Genomic DNA, 25,172 nt, shown 5'->3' on the forward strand with positions numbered 1-25,172 from the left:
CACCTTTCATGCTGTTGTTTCTCTGGATGCCAGCATCACTGGCAAGGGCAGCATTTGTTGTCTATCACTAATTATCCTTGACTACGCGGCCATTTGTCAAGACAAAATGGAGCCAACAATGTTGTTGTGGGTCTGAAGTCACACTGAGTTCACACTGGGTAATAATGTTAACCTTCTTTAGCAAAGACTATCAGTGAAATAATAAAAATAAATCTGAACCGTTTCTGGTTTCCATGAGTGAAATTAGCTTTCATTCCAATTTTTGTCATTCGAATTTAAGCTCTGTCATCGGCTGTGGTAGGATTTTAAGCACTGCCTTGGAGTCACAGCCCGTGCCTCTGAATTACCCGTCTAGTTAGATGATCACTCTGATACAGGTTCCTCATTGCCTCGTCCGTATTCCCTAGTTCCTACCCGAAAGGGATGGCGGTTAAATCAGTTTAACTACCAACGTTTTTGGGGAAAAAACGAAAGGGAGATTGAGAGATAATTTCCAATAAGATCACAGGTTTCAGAATGCTGAAATAAGGACATTTCAACAGCATCCTGCAACATGAGCCAGTATTCCTAGGAATGATAGTTGAAGGGGATATTGGCGTCAATAAAGATGAGGAGAGTTTTAGATGAACATTTGTTCTGCAACTTTGTAACTGGGTGTGGGGTCAGCAGAGTCTTCGACTCATTGGCCTGAATCTAACAATAGTTTGTCTCAGTAACATTTTCATTGAGTGTGACAGAGGGATTGTATGTACAAGACTGAACTAGTTTCATGGTGCTATCTTATCGAACTCACCTCATTAACTACCCACTCAATCTCATAGTGTTCCTCGCATTCAATGCCATCCCGATTCTGCAAGCCAACATGGCTGGAGGGACTCACCATCGCACTGATATCCCTGGCTATTCTATGATCACTGACACTGATGCCATCTTTCAAAGGCCAATGGGCACACTGTTGTAATTCCTCAGTTTGGAGCCACCCTGCATCGTTGACCCCGAGCATGGCAGATAAGGGGAACTAACACCACGACTTTTCAACAGGGGCACAGAGGTCCTTGTGGATGGGCTAGAACAGGGGGGGTCCATTCTCTTCCCAGAGGAGGCCTGAGGATGGTCTGAGCTCACCACCCAGCTCAGTGCAGTATCTGTGATCTCTCCCTCTCTCACACACACACACACACACTTTGAATATGGAAAATTCCAGATAGTGTTCCAAAGAATTCTCATTTTCAGGTACAGGAACTTTCAGTCATTCAGCCCCGCGAGGTCCTGCAAAAATATGCACTTATTTTATATCCAATCACAATTAGTAAGTCTGGCTATTTCACTTTGTCTCACTTTATTGTATTCAGCCAAACACTGCATCTAAACACTTGTCCCGTTACGAAATACAATTCTGAGCAGAGAATTTTTATCCTCAACTGTTATCTGGACTGTTATCTGAATTGTACCATTTTCCTTATTATGAAAGTTTCTCTTGCCCTTTGCCTGTCCTTGTTTCTGTCTGTAACAGTTACACTGTCTCCCACTCAGTTGGCTGGACGGCTGGTCTGTGATGCAGAGAGAGGCCAGCAGTGCAGGTTCAATTCCCCCACACTGACAGAGGTTACCATGGGCTCTCTCAACAATGGGCAATCGATCATGGAGAATCCACTCTAAGCTGCACATCTTTGTACTCTGGGAGGAAACTGGAGCATTGGGAGGGAACCCACAGAGATACATGGAGAATGTTCAAACTCACCTGAGGTTGGAATTAAACCCAGCTCCATGGTGATGTGCGGCTGCAGTGCTAACCACATATCCATCATAGTCCTCAGTTAGTTCTGTTAATTACTTGTAGATAACTGAAGAAATCAACTGGCTTGTTCTGATAACTGAACCTGACCCAGTATTAGACCTTTATCATCGGCCATATCGCCAACCTGGTTACATTCAAAATTTGTTGTGAGCAGTGGAGGAGTGGGACTAGAAATGGAAACAGTGACACCCTCCAACCTCAGTCAGAACTGGAGTGAAGAGAAATTCACAAAATGGGAATTCATTCAAGTGGGAATTTTCTCACACAGAAGATTGGGAGGGCTGAATCTTCATATTATATCGAGGCTGACTTTGTCTGATTTTCCATAGACAGGTGAATCAGGGATCATTGGGAGATCAGAGAAAAGTGCAGCTGGGAACACAATGAGATGAACCATGACCTTATTGACTGGTGGAATAGTGTCAAAGTGCCGAATGGCCCAGTCGTGTCCGTCAGCACTATGTGCTGATGTTCCATTCAGCCCTTCGGTCCTGCTGTGCAGGAGCAGATTGAGTCCACACCGATGGTTTGGTGTAGTTTGGCAAATGTATTGGAAAATCCAGGCTAGGTCAGGCAGTGACCCCCTTCCCCCACTCCCCCTTTTCAGGCTTCTCCTCTCTGTAACTTCTGCTCCTGATGTCGGTCATGTTACAGGCCCAGATTCGCACTGAATACCGCCCCCATGCCCCACACATGGTCAACACAGACAAATCCTCTGCTGTCTCTGAATGCAACATTTTACATTATGACTTCAAGGAAAATAATCAATTATTTTCCAAAAACATAAATAAGAACGTAAGAAACAGGAACCTGCGCTGTCATTCAATAAGAACATGGTTGATCTACTCCACTGCTCAACTCCACTTTCCTGCTAACCCCTTGCATCCCTCAACTCGCTGAAATGTCACAAACCAATCCACCCGTCTGTAAATACAATCCGTGACCCAACCTCCACAACTCTTGGGGTTAGGAAATTCCAGCCATTCACTACCTTCTGAAATAAGACATTTCTTTACATCTCAGTTTGAAATCGATATTCCTTATTCTGTATCTACATCCCTGACTTCGACACTGCCCTGGTGTGGAATCACATTCTCAACACCGACCTTGTCAAGCCTCCTCTGCATCTTGTCCGTTTCAGTCATGACACCCTCATTCATTTAAACCACAATGAGTAATCGCCTCAGCATTTTTGATGTATTCAATAATTCAATCCTTTCATCCCAGGAACCAGTCTAATGAACCAACATTTCTGCATCAACATGCTGACGTTATATTTCAGACACAGAAACACACCACTCCGTGCTCCGAGTTCTCTCCATTTAATAACAGCCTGCCTTTTGGTTGTCAGTGTCATCCTCAAACTCAAACTCCCGCCGTCAGGAGCTGAGTGCAGCTCTTGTAAGCAGCTGTTGCCATCGGACTGATATTTGTGATACTCCAGTAGATACATTTTGTTCATAAAGATCGATGAATCCTGACTCTCCGATTTCTAAGTGTTTACCAAGTGTCATCCCATGCTAATGCATTATCCATCATACTATGAGCTTCTCTCTTGCGTAAGAACCTTTATTCTGTGACACCTTGTGGAAAATCTCTGGAATTCCTCATGTCTACCAGTCCCTCTTTATCAAGGCCACTTGTTACATTCTCATGGATTTCCAGAAAAAACTTTGCATGATTTTACAGGCAAAATGTATTTCGCCTTTAACAAGACCATGCTGACTCTGTGTGAAGTTTTTCTAAATGCTCTGCAGTCCCGTCCTTAATAACAGACGCTCACAGATTCCCAATAATGGTTCGGCTAAGTGGGTCCTTCTTTCAGTCTCTCTCGTTTCTTGAAGACAGACGCCACATTGGAGGGTCTCCAGTTTCACTGGTTCACTCCTTTAATCCAGAGAGTTATGGAATATTTCACACAGATCCACCAGCCACTCTGTGACCACTTCTTTTAAAACCAGCTACGAATTGCTGATGGCCTGTTTACCCTTGATCTTATCTGTTTGAGAATTGCCTTGTTCCTTCTGTTAGAGACAGCTCAAGATCTTCCCTCCTGTCAGCAAGTACAGTTTCTTGTCATGTCACCTGTATAACTTCCAAATCGAATGGCAGCAATAAAAACCTATATCTGAACAGACCAGATGTTTTCTCCCTAAATTTCTCCAAAGACGTTTAGGCGTTATGATCGTATATAGATTTGTCTTGGGCACATTATTTGCAAGTTAAATGCTGAAATGTTGTGACACCAACACCAAGCTCAAAGTCTCCTTCCCAGTTGTGAAATACTTCTGTTGATGGTTTCACCGGACGCACCAACCACACGTTACATAATGGAGCAATTTGCATCTCTCCAATAGTTCTTCTGAATGACATGTCTCCTCATTTCTCAGCATCTAGAAATTACATGCCTCTGCACCTCTTAATGTTGTAACGTCTTTTCCTTCTACTCCTGGCCTATGCCAGTCAACCTACTCTCACAGGTGTATATTTTAAGAAGTTATCATACATTCTTCTCAATCCATCATGGTATCCAAACTTTGATTTATGGACGAACTCATAATCATCAGCCATTTCTGCTTCTAATCTTGCCATTGTAACTCTCTGCTCTTCTGCGCAGGTTCTCACTATTGCAGAAAGTGAATTTTTGAACTCCTTCGAAAAAAGAATCTTTCTAAGAGTGTCATAGGTTTGCTCAGATTTTTATACCCTTACCCACCTTTCAAAATTACTTTGATTCTTTCAAACTCAATTTGTGTTTAAATCAGGGACCCTTTTTTAGATTCCTGAAACGCTGTCTGTTGGCTTCTGGCACAAGCTCATCTGCTTTCTTCACCTTATACTCCCCAGATACCTCCTCCAATTGGGATACACCCCTTTGTCCATGGAACACCACATGGGACTCACCGGGAAGTGAATAACAGTCTGATACACACCATTTCATTGTTTCTGAGCTTCACGATACCAGCAGTGATACACTAGGGAGCCAGAAACCAAGGTCACAGAAAGGTACAGAGGGACAGAGAGATTCACATTAAAGACAGAAACAGATAGTTACTTACCTGAGAACCTGTTGTGGAAATATGGGGAAAAAGACAGAGCAGTGGGACTAACTGGAAGAGTGAATCCTTCGAGAGCAAAATTATGAGAATGAGAACATTGAATAAAGGTATTTTCAGGTGAATTGAAATGGTTTGTTCAATTAAATTCTGAATCTGCTTCAAAAAACACTTCAAACAACGTACGCTGGGACAAGATGACAGCCCAGCATGGAGAGCTATGCACACTATGCTCGTGTATTGCTCAGTAAAGCGCACTATCTGCCCAGCATGGGGAGTATTGCAAAACTTTATTATCATATGGGAATGATACACACAACAGATTACTGTCTAAAAAGGGACGATTTCCATCTCCATTTGACCAGTATAAGTGAAGGTGTGTGTGTGCATGTGTATGCGTGCGAGTATGCATGTGTTTGTGTCTGTGTGTGTGTCATGCACGTGTGTGTGTGTGTGTGCGCGCGGGTGCGTGTGTGTGATGCATTTGGGTGTTGAATACAAAAATCATTGCATGAGAGAAAATACACATGAAGGAAAACAGATTAAATATGAACCCCTGGCAGGGATTTGGATAAACGACACAGAGAGACTGAGGGAAGTTTCATGAACAGATGAGTTAAAGTGCTTAAGAATAGTAAAATAAAGACATTGCCAGACACAATAGCGATATAGATCAGCGTGCACAGCAATGTCAGATGGATGGAATTTTGGTGTGAGTTCGAATCAGATTTGTTTCTGCAGGTTTCAACCTGAGAGTGTCAGCAGCAGGTTGTTGTCATCATTCAGTCTGTATTTCACAGTTCGAGATTCAAACAGCAGATGAGTTAAGACAGTGAAGTACTTTCTGGAGCAGTGTGTAGTTAAAGTTAATAATGGTCAGGGCATGGTGTCAGGAATCAGCTCATGGCCAAACGGATCACCAAAGTTGTGATTCGTCTGTTTCAAACACAACCTGCATGTTTCACCTACACGCACCAACCTCCCCCCCTCCCCGCCACTCCAAGCCTCTCACCACCATGATTTGGAAATATACTGCTGTTGCTTCAGAATCGTTGGGTCAAATTTCTGGAATTCCCTCCCTACTGGCATTGTGGGTAAACCCACAGCAAGTGGACTGCAGCAATTCAAGAAGGCAGCTCACCACTTTTTCAAGGGCAAATAGGAATGGGCGGCACGGTGGCACAGCGCCGGATACCCGGGTTCAATTCTCCACCTCAGGTGACTGACTGTATGGAGTTTGCGCATTCTCCCCGTGTCTGCGTGGGTTTCCTCCGGGTGCTCCGGTTTCCTCCCTCAGTCCAAAGATGTGCAGGTCAGGTGAATTGGCCATGGGAAATTGTCCGTAGTGTGGGTTACGCTTCGGCCGGTCAGTGTGGACTTGTTGGGCCGAAGGGCCTGTTTCCAGACTGTAATGTAATCGAAAATATGCTGGACAGCCAGCGATGCCCAAGACCCAGAAATGAATGAAGAAAGACATTGGCCAGGGATGGGATGGAGCCCCAGGAAGAAAATGGAGTTTGTAAACATAATAGACGACAATGACCTCCACACTCCCAATATTTAAATAACAAGGGCAGAGAGACAATGGTTCATATCTGCAACTGAGTAGGTCAACATAGAGACCCATGAGTAATACAGCCAGATGCAAAGAGGGAGACAGGAATTGAACTGGATTCAAATTCTCAACAGGAACACTATTGAGGTGAAGAAGCGTAGACTACACGAAAGAACACAAATGCAAACGTAACTTGTTTATAGAAAAAAAATCTGGACAGTGAGACTTACCAGGTACACCAACGATAGACAGGAGAGGATAATAAAAATATTGAATAATGCAAAATGCATAATAGATCCGCCATGATAATGACAACCGACCATAATACATAGAAAGATACCAAATATAATGGGATAAACTCCTGTCCATTGTTGGAACATTCCAGTCTAATGTTCTCAGATTCTGATCCATTGTTGGAACATTCCAGTCTATTGTTCTCCAATTCTGATCCATTGTTGGAACATTCCAATCTAATATTCTCAGATTCTGATCTCTCCTCGCTTCTGTATGGAGCTGCTGATCCCTGTTAGTGCTGTTGGTAATTCTCCCGCTCATACTATGGCATAACACATTGAACGGCACGCATTTATGATTAAAAGATGGGAACTCTCCACTGGGGTATTTAGAACCCATGGAGACTGACATTAATCACAATGACTGAACAAACAGGCTCAGTTAACCCCTTCCTTACATCACATCTCATATCACAATAAAAGGGAATATTTACTCAGTCTGGATGGAATGTATGAGGGTTACTGGATGGACTATGAATCGTACATTTTTCAAATATTTTTCCTTGAATGTACGGGTACTGTAAGAGCACTGCAGGATTGTTCATGTCCCACTCTGTCTATAAAAGGAGACAGGGTTTAAATGTCAGACTAGCTGCATAAGATGTCTGGTGAGGAAATTTCTGGATACACTAACTCAAGGGAGAAAGTGAGGATTGCAGATGCTGAAGATCAGAGTCGGGAATGTGGTGCTGGAAAAGCACAGCCAGTCAGGCAGCATCCAAGGAGCAGGAGAATCAACATTTTGTGTGTAAAGCCTTCATCAGGAAAGAGGCTTGAGGCCCAAGGGTGTTAAGAGATAAATGGGACGGGGTGGGGTTGGTGGGAAGGTAGCTGAGAATGTGATAGGTAGATGAAGGTGGTATGTCGGAGAGGAGGGTGGAAAGGATAGGTGGGAAGGATAATGGATGGGTAGGACACATCAATAGGGCCATGCTGAGTTGGAAGGTTTGATTTGGGATAAGGTGGGAGTCGGGAAATGCGAACACTAGTGAAATCATCATTGATCCCATGTGGTTTCAGGGTCCCAGGATGGAAGATGAAGCTTTTTTCCTCCAGGCGTCAGGTGGTTAAGGAGTGGAGGTGGAGGAAGCCCAGGACGAGCATGTCCATGGCGGAGTGGGAGGGGGGAGTTAAATTGTTCAGCTATGGTGCGGTGTCATTGGTTGGTGCGGGTGTCCCACAGATGTTCTCTGGAGTGTTCCCTAAGTTGGTGTCCTGTCTCCCCAACGTAGACGAGTGAACATCGGGAGCAACGGACACAGTAGTTGCCATGTGTGGAAGTGCAGGTAAAAATCCAATTGACGTGGAAGGTTCCTTTGGGGTATTGAACGGAGGTGAGGGGGAGGTGAAGGTGCAGGTTTTACAACTCCTGCGGTGGCAGTATAAGGTGCCAAGATGGGAGGGTAGGTTGGTGGGTGGCGTGGACCTGTCAAGGGAGTCGCATCGGGAATGTTCTTTATGGAGCACAGGTAGGGTGGGGAGGGAAATATAACCCTGGTGGTGGGGTCTGCTTGTCGGTGGCCCAGATAGGGGACGATGATGCATTGCATCTAGAGGTTTGGTAGGGAGGAAGATGAGGACCAGGGTGTTCTTTCCCTGTTGCGTTTGGAAGGGTGGGATCAAAGGCGGAGGTGCAGGAAGTGGACAAGATGCAGTGGAGTGCATCGTCGACCACGTGGGAGGGAAAATTGCGGTCTTTGAAGAAGGAGACCATTTGGGATATACACTGGGTTCAGAGTGTGGTCTGGAAAAGCCCAGCAAGGCTGGCAGCATCCGAGATCGCTTTTGCCTGAAACATCGATTTTCCTGCTCCTCGAATACTGCCTGACCTGCTGTGCTTTTCCAGCACCATATTATCGACACTAATCTTCAGTATCTGCAATACTCACTTTCGCCAACACACTAGGTTCAGCGACTTCCATAATACTGCCTTGAATTCAGTTCTCCCTGCTTTAGAAAAGATGTTGTTAAATTTGAAACAGTGCAGAAAACGTTTACAAGTATGTTGCTGGTGTTAGGAGTTGGTGATGTCGAGCTACACGGAGAGTACGAATAGGCTGGGGCTATATTCCCTGGAGTGTTGAGTCTGAGGAGTGACCTTACTGAGGTTTACCGCAGTGAATCCCAATTCTCTAGGGTGAGCAACGTCAAAGGCCAGGGAAATAGAACAGCTTTACTCACATTTGAAATGGACAATAACACATGGGACAACACGTTACTGAACGATGGAGATAGATTGAAGAATGGGACTGGCCGGTGGAGTCAGAATTTGGAGGGTCCAACCACACAAATGACAACAAAAGTAAAAGCATTGCCATATCAGTTGAAGTCATTAGTTCTATCACATTCTCAATCCACCTCAGAGAACCAGACCAGACACCATAAACCCAGAGGAGATATCTGTTCAGCATGGAGCACTGTGCAGACCATGCTCGTGTATTGCTGAACACACCCCTGCAATCGGTCCAGAGTAGAACACTGTGCAGACCTCTGAAGTGATTGATCTATAAACCCAGGTGAGATATGTGTTCAGTATGATACACTGTGCAGACCGGACTGGTGTACTGTACAATAAAATCCCCAATCTACACAGAGTGGAAAGGTAAGCAGACCACAGCAGTGTATTGATCTATAAACCCAGATGAGACATGCGACCAGGGTGTGGAACTGTGTCCACCACCCCAGTACGTTTCTCAGTAACATTGCATGAGATCACTGTCCTGCGTACAGTATCCTGTAACATTAGCCAGTGCTTCCAGGAATGATTGGTGATTGGGATATTGGTGTGAGTTCAGGGGAATTTTGGATTAACATTTGTTCTGCAGCATTGTAACTGGGAGTAGGGTCAGCACAGACTTCAACCCATTGGGCTGAATCTAACAATAATTTGTCTCAGTGCCATGTTCGTTGAGTGTGATCGAGGGATCGTCAACACGAGGCTGAGCTAGTTTCCTGGTGCTATCGTATCAAACTCACCTCATTAACTACCCACCCCTCCCCATGGTGTCCCTCTCATTCAATGCCATTCTAACGCCCATCATGGCTGGAGGTACTCACCATCGCTCAGATACCCCTGGATATTCTGTGATCCCTGGCACTGTGGTCAGCTTTAAAAGGCCAACGGGCACATGTTTGAGCTTTCTCTATTAGGAACTGCCCTGCAAAGTTTACCCTGAGCATGGCAGATAAGGGTCAATTACACCACAGTTTGTCGACAGGGGCGCGGAGGTCCTGGTGGATGGGCTAGTACAGAGGGGGAACATTCTCTTCCCAGAGGGGACCACACCACCAGACCCAACGAGCATGATCTGAGCTCACCACCCAGTTGAGTGCAGTATCTGCGGTCTGAAGAAATATCCAGCAATACAGGACAAGCATCAATAACCTTCCCCATTCTGTCAGGATAAGGGTCGCCGTATTCTCTCTGCTCCCTCACACTCACTGTATATCTGTTATAGCTCCTACCCTCGAACAAGGCTCATGCTCCAATATTCTCACTGCTGCATGTAGCATCTTCCCCCTCTCTCTCTACTTCTCTCACCTCCACTCTACCCCCCACACTAACAACACTGCATGGATACAACACTGTGGACAGACGCCCCTCCAAAAACCTCTTCATTCCCCCTTCACACCTACACCAGCACGAACAGCAGGACCACCAACCACCCCACCCACCCTCCCTCCCTCCCTCCCATTCCAGAAGAAACAGCCTGGAATAGGACAGAAAGGGCCAAGCTGGGTGGTGGAGTGCCATGTGGGGATTCCATGGCCATGTGGGGAAGACGCTGGTACGAGTTGGACAGGACTGGGACGCCTCGTGTGGAGATTCTGAAGCATCCACGTCCCACCGACCGAGTAAGGAGCAATGTTCAGTGAGGGGAAATTCTTATGTTAAATCCACTGGCAGCTCCGTTTCTCCCTGGCACAACTTAGAAGCTGTGACCCTGATGCCATCTCCCTTTTGTATCGAGCTGCAGCAAATGGAATCCCCACGGTGGGCTCACAACACATCGTCACCACCACCTCCCAGGAAGGGAGCACGGAGACACCGTCCTACACCTCCCCCTGTAAACAGCTTAGATACTGAAAGTAATCTGTGATAGTTACTGCTCTCCCCACTTTTCCTGACATCTTCAATAATCTGTGTTCATACACACCGAGGTCCCTCTGCTCCTGCACCCACTTTATAACAGCACAGTCTGTTTTCCTTCCAAACTGCATCAGCTCACACTGTCTTGCATTGATTGTCGTATGAAATCTGCCTGAACTCTACACCAAGTTGGCGTTGTCCTGTTGCTGTTGCACTCCATCCTCCACACACTTCACAATTCTTCCAGGTTTGCTGACATCAACAAGCATCGAAGTTGTCATAGCGTCACACACCAGTCAAAATAACTGAAAGAGAATGTGGTGGTGGAAAAGCACAGCAAGTCAGAGAGTAAGGACTGCAGATGCTGGAGGTCAAAGCGGAGAGTTGGTGCTGGAAAAGCACAGTAAGTCAGGCCAGAATCTGGATTATAGACAGGGCTGATGAAGGACTTATGCCTACAATGCTACTTCTCCTTGTCTTAGAACATAGAACATAGAACAATACAGCACAGAACAGGCCCTTCGGCCCACGATGTTGTGCCGAACATTTGTCCTAGCTTAAGCACCCATCCATGTACCTATCCAATTGCCGCTTAAAGGTCACCAATGATTCTGACTCTGCCACTCCCACAGGCAGCGCATTCCATGCCCCCACCACTCTCTGGGTAAAGAGCCCACCCCTGACATCTCCCCTAGACCTTCCACCCTTCACCTTAAATTTATGTCCCCTTGTAATACTCTGTTGTACCCGGGGAAAAAGTTTCTGACTGTCTACTCTATCTATTCCTCTGATCATCTTATGAACCTCTATCAAGTCACCCCTCATCCTTCGCCGTTCCAACGAGAAAAGGCCTAGCACTCTCAACCTATCCTCGTACGACCTATTGTCCATTCCAGGCAACATCCTGGTAAATCTTCTCTGCACCCTCTCCAAAGCTTCCACATCTTTTCTAAAGTGAGGCGACCAGAACTGCACACAGTACTCCAAATGTGCCCTAACCAAAGTCCTGTACAGCTCCAACATCACTTCACGACTCTCGAATTCAATCCCTCTGCTCATGAACGCTAATACACCATAGACCTTCTTACAAGCTCTACCCACCTGAGTGGCAACTTTCAAAGATCTATGAACATAGACCCCAAGATCCCTCTGTTCCTCCACCTTACTAAGAACCCTACCGTTAACCCTGTATTCCGCATTCTTATTTGTCTTTCCAAAATGGACAACCTCACACTTTGCAGAGTTGAACTCCATCTGCCACTCCTCAGCCCAGCTCTGCATCATATCTAAGTCCCTTTGCAGGCGACAACAGCTCTCCTCACTATCCACAACTCCACCAATCTTCGTATCATCTGCAAATTTACTGACCCACCCTTCGACTCCCTCATCCAAGTCATTAATAAAAATTACAAAGAGCAGAGGACCCAGAACTGATCCCTGCGGAACTCCACTTGGAACTGGGCTCCAGGCTGAATATTTACCATCTACCACCACTCTCTGACTTCGACCGGTTATCCAGTTTTCTATCCAACTGGCCAAATTTCCCTCTATCCCATGCCTCCTGACTTTCCGCAAAAGCCTACCATGGGGAACCTTATCAAATGCTTACTAATATCCATGTATACTACATCCACTGCTCTACCCTCATCCACATGCTTGGTCACCTCCTCAAAGAATTCAATAAGACTTGTAAGGCAAGACCTACCCTTCACTAATCCGTGCTGGCTGTCCCTAATCAAGCAGTGTATTTCCAGATACTCATAAATCCTATCCCTCAGTACCCTTTCCATTACACTGCCTATCACCGAAGTAAGACTAACTGGCCTGTAATTCCCGGGGTTATCTTCTGATGTTGTCTGACCTGCTGTGCTTTTCCAGCACCACACTCTCGGTTTTGATCTACAGCATCTGCAGTCCTTACTTTCCCCTACAGAACAATTGAAATACTGACAGACTCACTGATGTGATAAAGGAGCGTCAGAAATAACAACACACATCCCAAAGAGCCAGAGAAGAAAACTGACATGCTGAAAACAGAGAAATAGAAATAATATTGTACACCATACAGAGTGGGTGAAATAGTGAGAATTTGCCACAGAGAAAGAGAAATACAGATTGACTCCCATGTTTGTCTCATGTCAGTGTATTTGTGTGTGTGTGTGTATTTATTCTATCTCTGCGTCTTCGTGTGTGTAATATTGCATGTAACTGTGTGTATTAGTGTGTGTGCATGTACCTCTGTGTGGGAATGGTCTGTTGGTCCCTGTGTTGGTTAAAGTGATGGAATTCCACACTCTGCTGTCCTATCCACTCTATTGCACAGACAGTGGCGGAGGGTGAAAACCATCTGGAAGGAGGGAGGGCAGCAGGTCACAGCATCATACAAACTGACAGCAGCATCAACAGTGCACAGACAGACTCAGTCACACACACACACACAGACAAATAGACGCAGACACAGACTCTCTGTCTCTCTCTCTCTCTCGAGATTGGTGCGGAGAGGATTACAATTGTACTGAGAATCATATGGAGAAATGTCTGTGCTCCACAGCATTTGTCTTCAGATGTCGAGAAGTGAACCATTGTGGACGAAGATGAGATAACTTGATTGCACGTTCTGCTACTTGCACTTTATTTGCTCTACACTCTGACAAATGATAAGTGCGAAAGCATTCTCAATGACCCAATGGTGCCAGCAGGTCAATGTTAGACATGTCCACTTCCTTCTCTAATATCTCAGGGACAGCATTGCAAGGGATCAGACAAACTCCTCTCTATTGCCAAGGCTATTATTTGAAACATGAATGTGGGTGATTCACAGTTATTGATGCATTCTCAAGCAAACGATGAGTTCTCTACTTTCCCCCTGTAGTTCAAAGATGTGCAGGTTAGATAGACTGACCGTGCTAAGTGGTCCATAATGCTTAGGGATGTGCAGTTTAGATGGATTAGCCATGTGAAACACAGGGTTAAAGGGATGGAAATGATTGTGGGACACTCTATGGCTGGTCAGTGTGATCTAGGTGGAATGAATTCCAAACTGAATGGATTCTATGAAGCCTACTGCTTGCACAGTGGAGTTGGCGAACCAGCAGAGGATTATATTACATCATTTTAAACATACGAGGAAACAAGGTTTTATTCCCCATTTCAATTAATCCCATTACACAGTGTTTCAGGACGGAACAGAACTCTCAAAATAGATTAAGAAGTTAGTCTGGACCCGAACGTTTTCTTATTTTAGACATAAGGTGCCGTGTTCCAGGTCCAATTCAATTGATCAAAGTAATTGAAGTTACGCAAATCACAGTTTATTTGAACACTATAGTAAAAATATAATCAAAGAAAGATGAACGTGGAATAACTTAACTCTATTGGAAATCTTAACAAAACTCAGTAAATTATTTTACTACTAAACAGTAACTGTTCCAATGTGGGAACAGCTCAAATACACACCCTGGGCACAAAATTCAGAAAAAACAAACTGCAGGACATGCAACTCCTGCAACCCAGAAAGGAAAATTCAGAGAGAGTAGCAGCCAGCGACATGTAGTACAGTGTACAACCCTGGTGAGATCCCGGCTACAACTGCTGCAAACTGCTGACTATACGCCCTGCTTCTTTGAGACCTTGACTGTACTCATTGAGGCTGCTTCTATTGTTCCAACTTTTAAAAAAAACTAAGGTCTCACAAACTTATTACTCTAGTTGCTCTGGAAGATTGCTCGGTAACTCTGCCTGAAAACTTAAATTTAAAAGAGTCCAGGATAAAATACTCCCTTAAATCTGCAACAGACACATGCACAAACACACGTACAGACACTCATATATGAACAAACATGCAAACACAGTAACACAGTAGCGTCTTTGAGATAGAGTTTGGTAAACTTTTGATGAATAAGTGAATCAAGGGTAATTGGGAGGAGTGAGGAATATGAGGTTGAGAAACAAACCGGCCATGACCAAGCAGCAGAGCAGATTCGATGGAGCAAATTCTGTTCTCGTTTCTTATGATCCTTTGATATCTGGAAATGGCTTTGTGAGGGTGCTGTGCAAGCTGGCTCTGATAGATATTTAACCAAAATATAGTCAGTGGTAATGTGGGGCATATTTGGAAGGCTAAATGGTTTTTTGTCTATTCCTAATTATTGTCATTTCCTGTTCCTCAAAAGCAGTGGTGATTTTTTTGTGAGGTTGGCACATTTTGCACATTCTCCCCGTGTCAGCATGGGTTCCCTCGGGGTGCACCGGTTTCTCCCACAGTCCAAAGATGTGCAGGTCAGGTGAATTGGCCCTGTTAAATTGCCCATAGTTTTAGGTGCATTTGTCAGAGGGAAATGGGTCTGGGTGGGTCACTCTTCAGAAGGTCGGTATGAACTGGTTGGGCCAAAGGGCCTCTTTCCACACTGCAGGGAATCGAACTTACTCTAATTTAATCTAATCTGATCAAATATATTATAAAATAAGTGCCTTCTAATTAAGACTGAGTTAAGGATAATTTTTTCTCCTTGCCGATTTTCACATTCCCAGGGAACAGTGAAGACTGGGTTACTGAAGGTATTCAAGGCTGAGCTGACCTGACCATTGATATACAACAGAGTCAGTGTTTATTGGAAACAGACAGGAAAAGGATGCTCTGACACAATCATATCAGCCAATAGCATTCTGAATGTTGCAGCAGGCCTGAGGGGGCGACTGGCCAACTGATGATCCTACCTCCTGTGTTGTTCTCTCAATCCACTCCTCAATGCTGTTACAGAGGGAGAGAAAGACCACATTCAGCCAGTAAGGCAATAAGACAGCGGGAGACCATTCTGCCCCTCTAAGGAGTTAGACAGAGACGAGGTGATGGTATTCAGCCCTCCAGTACACACGACACAGCACAGGACGAGGCAATTCAAACTGCCTTCGGTGCTGAGCAATCACAGCAGCCTCTTGAATATAGCAGGAAGTAGTGCTTCGAGATTAATATTGGTTTACAGGTTGTAAAACTGGTATATATTAATCTCTGAGATACTCCACTAGTTACAGTTATTTGGATGACCCGATGGATTGAAGCTATATGAGCTAATTTATCAAGATAGTCATTCAATGCTTTGTCAAGTGTACGCAGGGAGGCAGCAATGGGATACAGACAGGGAGTCAGCAATGGGATACAGACAGGGGTGGTTTAGTGCGAAAATCTTCAGCAGAAACTGTTTAATGTGGATTATGAGAGTGGGTGTTTTAGAAGAAGGATATAAAATCAGTAACTATTTAAATGGTGAGAGGTTTCAGAACTCAGTGACACACAAGGATTTGTGAGTACTGTTGTATGAATCGTGTAAAGTTAGTCATCATGTGTAGCAAATGATTAGGAAAGTAAATGGAATGATGCTGCTAAGGGTATCGGGTTTAATCGTAGGAATGTTTTACCTGCATTTGTACAGGGTATCGCTGAGATCACGCCTGATGCAATGTAAATTGTTTTGAATCCTAAACTGACATAATGAAAGATTCAAACTGAGGAAGGACACCATTCAGACCCAAAATGTTAACTTTGATTTCTCTTCACAGAAGTTCCCATATCTGCTGAGATTTTCCAGGAACTTCTGTTTTTGTTCCTGATTTACAACAGGAAGTTGTGTGTAGAATTTTATATTGATTTTCAGGTTGAAAAACTGAAACCATTGGAATGCTCCAGGGATCGGTTTATATCTGTTATCCAACGTGCTTTTGGTTTCTGGAAAAAAAAAGATTCATTACATTGAGAAACTTCCAAAGATACTTCACTTTATTGTTTCTGAGTTGAAGTCTTTGTTTTATGAAAGGTGTGCTTTTTAGATCTCAGTGTCAGTGCTCTTTCTATTGTACTAAACAAGATCTTGAAAACCGTGGATGGACATTTCCTCTTGTTTGGGAGACTATCACAGCGCCAGAGACCCGGGTTCAATCCTGCCTCAGGCGACTGTCTGTGTGGAGTTTGCACGTTCTCCCCGTGTCTGCATGGGTTTCCTCCGGGTGCTCCGGTTTCCTCCCACAATCCAAAGATGTGCAGGTCAGGTGACTTGGCCATGCTAAATTGCCCGTAGTGTGAGGTAAGGGGTAAATGTAGGGGAACGGGTGGGTTACGCTTCGGCGGGTCGGTGTGGTCCTGCTGGGCCGAAGGGCCTGTTTCATCACTGTAATGTAATGTAATCTAATTTAAAACTAGGGAATTCATTTTAAGAATAAGTATTCACTTTGACACAGATATTGGAAAGTCATTAACTTTTTTTTTATAAAAGGTAAAAGAATCATAGTCACAGAATCGAACATCATGGAACCACACCCTTTGTTCAACTAATACTACCAGCCTGAGTTTGGCCCATATCCATCCAAACCTTTCCTATGTTTGTACCAACCCAAACATGTTTTAAATGTTGTAACTGTACCTGCACCTGCCACTTCCTTTGAAAGTGCATTACACACACTAATATCTCTATTTAAGAACAAATTGCCCGCATGTACATTTGAAATCCTTCTCTCCTCACTTTTTTCTCGCTGGTTTTGAATTCCTCCGTCCGAAGGAACAGAAACATGCCATTCACCTTATCAATATCCCTTATGATTTTATAATGTAACCCTTGGATTTTCTGCCCTCCAAGGAAATAAGATCCAATCCAATCTCTCCTTATACCCCAATCCCTCCGTTCTTAGTAACATTACGGTAAATATATTTTAACTCTAACAAGTTTAATAATGCCCTTCCCCTGACTGTGTGATCAGAACTGGACCCAGTATTCCAAAAGAGGCCTTATCAATGCCCTGTACAAACTCAATACGAAATAACGACACCTATAGCGAAACGTCTGAGTGACGAAGGCAAACGTGCTAAATGCCTTCTAAAATACTTTTCCACGTCTGACACAAAGTTCAAAGAATTATGTACCAAAATTCCTCGATCTCTATCGCCTGAAGTTCTACCTTGGACCGTATAATTATTTGTTTTACGTCATGCACTTGTTTTTTTTACCAAAATGCAGTTCCTCCCATTTAGTTTATCTAATCTCCATCTGTCACTCCTCAATCCATTGACCTAATTGCACAATGTCTCTTTGCAATCGGAGATAACTGTCTCACTGCCCAATAGAACAGCAATTTTAGTGTTATCTGTAAATGTACCAACCATGCCATTGATATTATCATCCTAACCTTTTACATCAATGACAAACAAAAGTCCATCCAGTACTGATCCCGGTGGAACATTGCTTGTTATAAGCTTCCAGGCGAAAGCAAAATCCTCTATTCTGTCTCCTTCTGTAAAACCGAATTTACATCCAGTTGTCAAGCTTACCCGCAATCCCATGTGCTCTAACTTTATTAATTGGTCTACCATGCAGAACCTTATCAAAGGCTTTTCTAATGTTCATTTAAACAACATCTACCATTCTACTACAATGTTTCTGTTCACTTCATTTAATACAAATTAAAATCATGTTTATAAGACATGATTCCTCTCATACAAAATCTTTCTGACCAACACAAATCAGCCCTTCTCTCTCCATGCATGTAAATCTTATCTTTCAGAATCTCTTCCAACAACTTACTCATCACCAATGTCAGGCACACGGTCTATCGTTTCCATGCTTTTCCTTCCGGCCTTTCGAAAGGCGCATCATTAGCCATCCTCCAGTCCTCCAGTACTTCACGTGTGTATAAATGATTCAACTATATCTGCTGGGTTCCCATAGTTTGAAAGAACAAAGAGCAAAGAAAAATAACGAAGAATATTTCAGCACAGGAGCAGGCCCTTCAGCCCTCCAAGCCTGTGCCGATCCAATTCTTCTATCAAAGCATATTTTCTAAGGATCTGTATTCCTTTGCTCCCTACCGGTTCATATATTTGTCTAGATAGATCTTAAATGATGTTATAGTGTCCACCACTAACACCACTACTGGCAACGCGTTCCAGGCACTCCCACCCTCTGCATAATGAATTTACCACATATCCCTCCCATCAACATATCCAATCTCACGTTGAACTCGTGGCCTCTAGAAATTCAGTACGCCACTCTGGGGAAAAAAATCTTCTTGCTATCCACCCTATCTATACTTCTCATGATTTTGTAGACCTCATTCAGATTCCCCCTCCCCAGCCTCTGTCTTTCTAATGAAAATAATCCTAATCTACTCAACTTCTCTTCATAGCTTGCACCCTCCATATCAGGTAATATCCTAGTAAACCTTTTCTGTACTCTCTCCAAATCATCCACATCGTTTTGGTAATGTGGGCGACCAGAAATGTACCAGATATAATGCTGAACCATAGTCTTATTGAACTGTAACATGACCTGCCAAATCTTGTACTCAATACCTAGTTCGATGAAGGAAATCATTTCATATGTTTTCCTGACAAATCTATTAACCTGCATTGCCACTTTCAGGGATCAAAGGACTTGAACACCCAGAGATCTCTCTGGACATTAAGTTTCCTCCGGACATTTCAACTTACTGTATAATTTGCTCTTGAATTGGATCTTCCAAAAAGCACGACCTCGCATTTGACAGGATTGAACTCCATTTGCAACTTCTCAGCCCAACTCTCGAACCTACATATTTTCCTTCCACAACGTACTGGCATACACATTATCCGGTCCTGGAAATTGATCAATCCTTATGGTTTCTCAGACCTTGCACGCACAACAACACCCAAATCTCTCTGCGCTGGTCTTTTGTTTTCACAATCTTTCTCCATATAAATAATCGTTAGCTTTTTTATTATTCCTTCTGAAGTGCTTGACCACACACTTTATTAAAATGAACTCTATCTTCCAATTACACAGTGCAGATTTCTTTCATCCTGATCACACCATGCACTCCAACCTATCTTTACCATCATCAAGTATGCATTGATTGTATTCTACACCTCCCGCCCCCAACAAAAACAACTTTAATACAGACAGTAAGCAACTGGGAGTCCAAGGGCTGACATTTGTGGCACTCCACTTATTATGTCTCTCTGAACTCACACAGACATGTTCATCAAAACTCACTCCTTTGTGTTCAATCTCTGAACAATAACCCACAAGTTCCTACCGTGTGCAATATACGCTTTAGATGGTACTTTACAAAATGCTTACCAAATCTAATTACACAATCTAAGGGTTCACTTTTATTATCACTGCTTCTCATTTTCAGATAACTCTATTGAGCCTCTTTGATTCCATTAAATTATTGTAAATCACACTATAATGGACATGAGCAGTTTCCTAATAATAGACATAAGGAGACCTAGCATTTATTTTCCTGCTTTCTGCATTCCTCCCTCCTTGAAGACAGGCATCACAGTAAGATCTTTGAATCCACTGAAATCCCCTTGGACTGTAGTGATATTTCAACAAATGCCAGGAATATGTCTGGAGCACATTGTTTCGAAATCCAGGAAACAGACCACTAGGTTTTGGTGGATAATTCATCCACAACCATTTCCTGTATCAAAGGGGTTGTCCTGAAGATAAGGCCTGCGATCCTTTGGGATATTCTCTGTCGAAAAAGTGTCACAACTAATATAAAATAGCTGTTTGAGTTATTTGAGAGTTTCCGTTTTTCCTGTGTGGAATCTCCCGATGTCATCTTCCAATTGTTCCAAAAAAGGTTTTAGCTTTTTTATAATTATTATTTTTATTTCCACATGCAGCCTCGTGCTGTTTTTGTTTATACTTTGCAACAATTGACCTTCCTAAATCAATTGTCCCCAACTTTATTCGCTTTACGTCTTTCAGCTTGTGGGCTCTAAAAATGTAGTCCCACACCTCTGGTCTACCAGCAGTTTTCATCATTTGTGCGCCTTTGTTTTCATTGGTTACACACCCTGACTAAATTTGCTAATCATGCAAAGTTTACCATTTCATCAATTCCTTTTTGATGTTTTTTTTTTTAATTTGTTCACGAAATTAGGGAATCATTGGCTAGGTCAGCATTAGTTGCCGATCCCTAATTGCACAGAGGGCAGTTATGAGTCAACCACATTGCTATGGAACTGGAGTCACATGTAGGTCAGAGCAGGTAAGGATGGCAGATTCCTTCCCTAAAGGACTTCAGTGATCCAGAGAGGTTTGCCCAACAATTGACAATGGATTAATGGTCATCATGAGATTCTTAATTCGAGATTGTGTTTACTGAAATAAACTTTCAGCATCTGCCGTGGCAGGATTTGAACTCGGGTCCCAGAATGTTATTGGGGTCTATGGATTAACAATCTAGACATAACACTTACAAGGCCATCGTCTCCCCAACATGTTTGATCATTGTGAAATGTTAATTTAAATATCTGTCAACGTTATCAACTGAAATTCCTTTCAGTCTATTTTCCAGCTCATTGTTAGCAACAAGTGCTTAAGCTGTTGATTATAACATAATAACTAGAAGCAGGAGTAGGCCGTCCAGCCCTTCAACCCTGCTCCATCATTCAATAAGATTATGGCTGACCTTTTTGTGGACTCAGCTCCACTTACTCAACCACTCACTGTATCCGTTATTTTCTTCCATTTTTAGAAACAAATATACCTTACTTTAAAACAGTTTCCTGAAAGCGTCAATTACTTCACTGGGCAAAGAATTCCACAGATTAACAACCCTCTGGATGAAGACATTCTTTCTCAATTCAGGCCTAAATCTGCTTCCTCTCGTCTTGCAGCTGTACCCTCTTATCCTAGTTTCACATGTCTGTGAAAACATACAGTCTATTTCTATCTGATCCATTACCTTCATTATTTTATATGTTTCTATAAGATTCCCCCCTCATTGTTCTGAATTCGAACTAATATAATCCCAATCTACTCAGTCTCTCCTCATAAATCAATCCTCCTCAACGCCGGATACACCTTCATCTGCACCTCCTCCAGTGCCTGTATATCCTTTCTCAAGTCCGGAGACAAAATCTGCACACAGTACTGCAGATGTGATCTCACCAGCACCTTGTACAGCTGCAACATTGCCTCTCTGCTTTTAAACTCAACCTCTTTAGCAATGAAGGAGAAAATTACATTTGCCTTCCTAACCACTTCTTGTACCTGCAGACCAAAAGTCTGTAATTCATGCCTGATTCTTCTCAAACCTCCAAGGGGTTTTCCCATTTGGTTCAAGTATGATCAGCTGACGATGACTAACATGGAGTTTCAATGGATTGATAGATAATAATTGGGAAAGTAATGAGTCAAAGTTGCTGATATCCCTGTCTAACAGGGAGCTTCACGTGTGATGCATTGAGAAGTGAATGAAAATACAAGCAATGACACAGTACCATCAACTGTACAGGGGCTCAAATCATGGTCAAGGAGGGAAACATTCATTTTAAGCACAATTCTGGAAGGGAAAACAAAATTGAGGGATCTATGAGAAATGACTTGAGGAATGGTACTAATTGGAGATGTGATGCCAGAGAGAGACACTGATAAGAATGAGAACTTTAAAATGAGATATTACCATACCAGAAGCCACTGTAGTTCAACGATTATAGGGGTGATAAGTGAATTAGACTCCGTGTGAGTTGATGGACAAGCAGCAGAGTTGAGGATAAACTGAGGTTCATAAAGAGTATGAAGTGAGACGCCAATGAGACGATTATTAAAATGGTTGAGACTGGAGCAGACCGAGACATGGATGAAGTTTTCAGAAGCAAAGTGCCTAAGGCAGGGATGCATATCGAGGCTGCAATAGAGCTGGGAAACGGGGAAAGTTTTGGTGACAGATAGGAAAATTAGGAAGAAACTCAATTCACTTTAAAATAGAATGCTGAGATTGTACAACAAATTTGTTCAGGCTCAGGTAAAAGCTGGGAGAGGAATAAAGTCAGTACATGTGGGAGATCACAGCAGATTGTGATGATATGGGCTCCTGTGTTATAACAGAACAGTCAGTATTGATTAATGCAGGAATGATCCATGGAGCATAAGGCAGAAATAGAAATGAATTTATAAAAAAAAGAGCATGTCACTAATTCTATCATTGATATGATACTTAGAATAAATACTTCACAAATTAAACACTGTTACAGCCTCCAAAAGATTGATCACCAAAACAAAGGCATGGCCTGTGTAAGATACAGAGCACAGCTCCCTCATTTTCTGTGTACAGAGATGGGGGTGGGGGTGAGTGGTATTGAACATTTCAGTAAGGATGCTGGACCACAGTTATGCAGGAATTCGTGAGTTTACCTCTTGAATCCTATTTGCAGATTTGGTCAGTCGTTTTTGTAATTATGCAAATACCTTGTATGCTGCCAGAGGAAGTTTACTCAATTGAAACTTTTGAATTTATAAAGTACTGTATAATATTCACAATGTGCATATGAAAATGAGGATGTAAATTATTGCTGGCTCCACCTACAGTTTTAACATTGCTATTTATCTTTTGATATCATAGATGAGTTGTGTACGACGTTTTAAACACTATGTCAAAGAATGTACAAACGGAGGCAGCCGAACTGGGAACATGCCATTCAGCTCCTTGTGCTTACTCTGATTGAATAAGGTCACGCTGAGCTGATTATAGCATTGAACCTGCATTCCCAACTAATCTGCAAATCTGTTCAACCCTTTCCTGACCTAGAACCTATCTACTTCTGCCTTAAAAGGTGTTTAGGGTCTCTGCTTCCACTAAGTTTTCAGCTAGAGAAATCCAATATAAAACCACCTGCAGAAAGGAAAGTTAATTGCTGTTTGGAATGGGTGAGCCCTCATGTTTAACAAATGAACTATACGTTTACATGCTATACGTAAGTCGAAGCATTCTATCCAAAGCTAATCTGTCAGGATCCAATAGAATGTTTATCAGACCTTAAGCTAACATAGTCTATTCAACAAATCAAGTCTGCTCCACAATTCATTACCATCATGGCTTATTGATGATCCTCAAATCCACCTTCTTGCCTTATCCCCATAGCTCTTGATTCCCTCACTGCTTAGAAATTTGTCCACCACCTGCTTTAATTAGACTTAGCGACAGGGTTTCAACAGGCCTATCATTCAGTAACCCTCTGAGAGAGAAGGCACTCCTAACCTCCCTCATAAAGATATGCTCTCTTTGACTGAGGCTATACCCTCTGGTCCTGGACTCTCCCACAAATTGAGACAACCTTGTTGGCAATGAGCCTGTCAAGCCTACTGACAATCTGTTTTTGTTTTCATTGAGATATCCTCTCATTCTTTCAACCTCCAATGAGTTTTTCTCTAAGCTACTCAAGCTCATTCCATAAGAAAATACCTCAATTCTCAGGATTAATTCTGTGGAGCTTCTCCCATCTGCTACCAATATGTCTGTTATCTCCTCTACATATTTCCTTAGAAAATTAGACCAGAACCGTTCACATTTTTGCACGTTCAGTCTGCATGGAAACGTGTACATGTTTAGAATGATATTTATGCACCACCACGTTTGAAATAATTGCTAATAGTACTTTCGAATTTCCTGTAATTGCTGAATTGCATGCCAACTTTTTAACTGTCAAGCCGAGGGCCTGAACTTCCTGAGTCTTTTCTCTTTTAAATTAGATTCACCCTTCTATTTTACCTGAAAAAGTTAATCAGTACAAGCTTTCCAACGCTATATGTCAGATGCCAACTTTTTGTGCACTCACCTTATTTTTTTCTTTCTCATGATAAACTCCTGGCATCATCCTCACCACTTGCCTTCCCACTTCTGTTTGTGTTACTCACAGATATGGAGGTAGTACTTTCATTTCTATCACCCAATTCATTGTGCGGTTAATAATTCCGGCTCCAGCACTGATCCCTATGGCACTGCACTGGTTAAAGCCCATTATCCCAAAAATATTTCCGAGATGCTTCTCTTTCAGCGGATCTGCTCTGCAGACATGTTATACTCAATTAAACTATCAAGTGAGAGCAGGAATTAAACCCATGCTATTAGTATCGTTCTGTTTGATAGACTAGCTATCTCGGCAACTGAACTTGCCAACACCCAGTGCCTGATACAACTGAAACATTAACATCGACATTTATATTCAATGTTGTTCACAATACCTGATACAATTCTGTGATGTTTCCTCGTTACTTATTGTACCTGCATAAAACGTTTTGCAAATAAAGCAGAAGTGCACGCAGCAGATTGCATTGCATTATATAATTCTGTCATCGCTCATCTTATTTTCTTTCTTCTATTGGACGATTTCGAAATTCCTCATCTCAGACATTTGCTTCATCTTGTTCATCTGACCTCCTCATTACTTTTTTCAAACCATAAAAATGTAATGGAGATGGGTTATTTGCATAAATTTAAGGATGGGGGTGCATGTATTCATATTCCCGTTAAGAAGGGGATCAAGCATTTTTGAGGGGAGAGGAGAATGTTGGATACAAATCAGAAAGGAGTCAGTCATGATCTTGTTGAATGTCAGAAC

The sequence above is a fragment of the Chiloscyllium plagiosum genome, unplaced genomic scaffold, assembly GCF_037043375.1.
Source record: "Chiloscyllium plagiosum isolate Xiang-an unplaced genomic scaffold, Cpla_swu_hap1 HiC_scaffold_42, whole genome shotgun sequence".
In the NCBI taxonomy this organism is placed as follows: Eukaryota; Metazoa; Chordata; class Chondrichthyes; order Orectolobiformes; family Hemiscylliidae; genus Chiloscyllium; species Chiloscyllium plagiosum.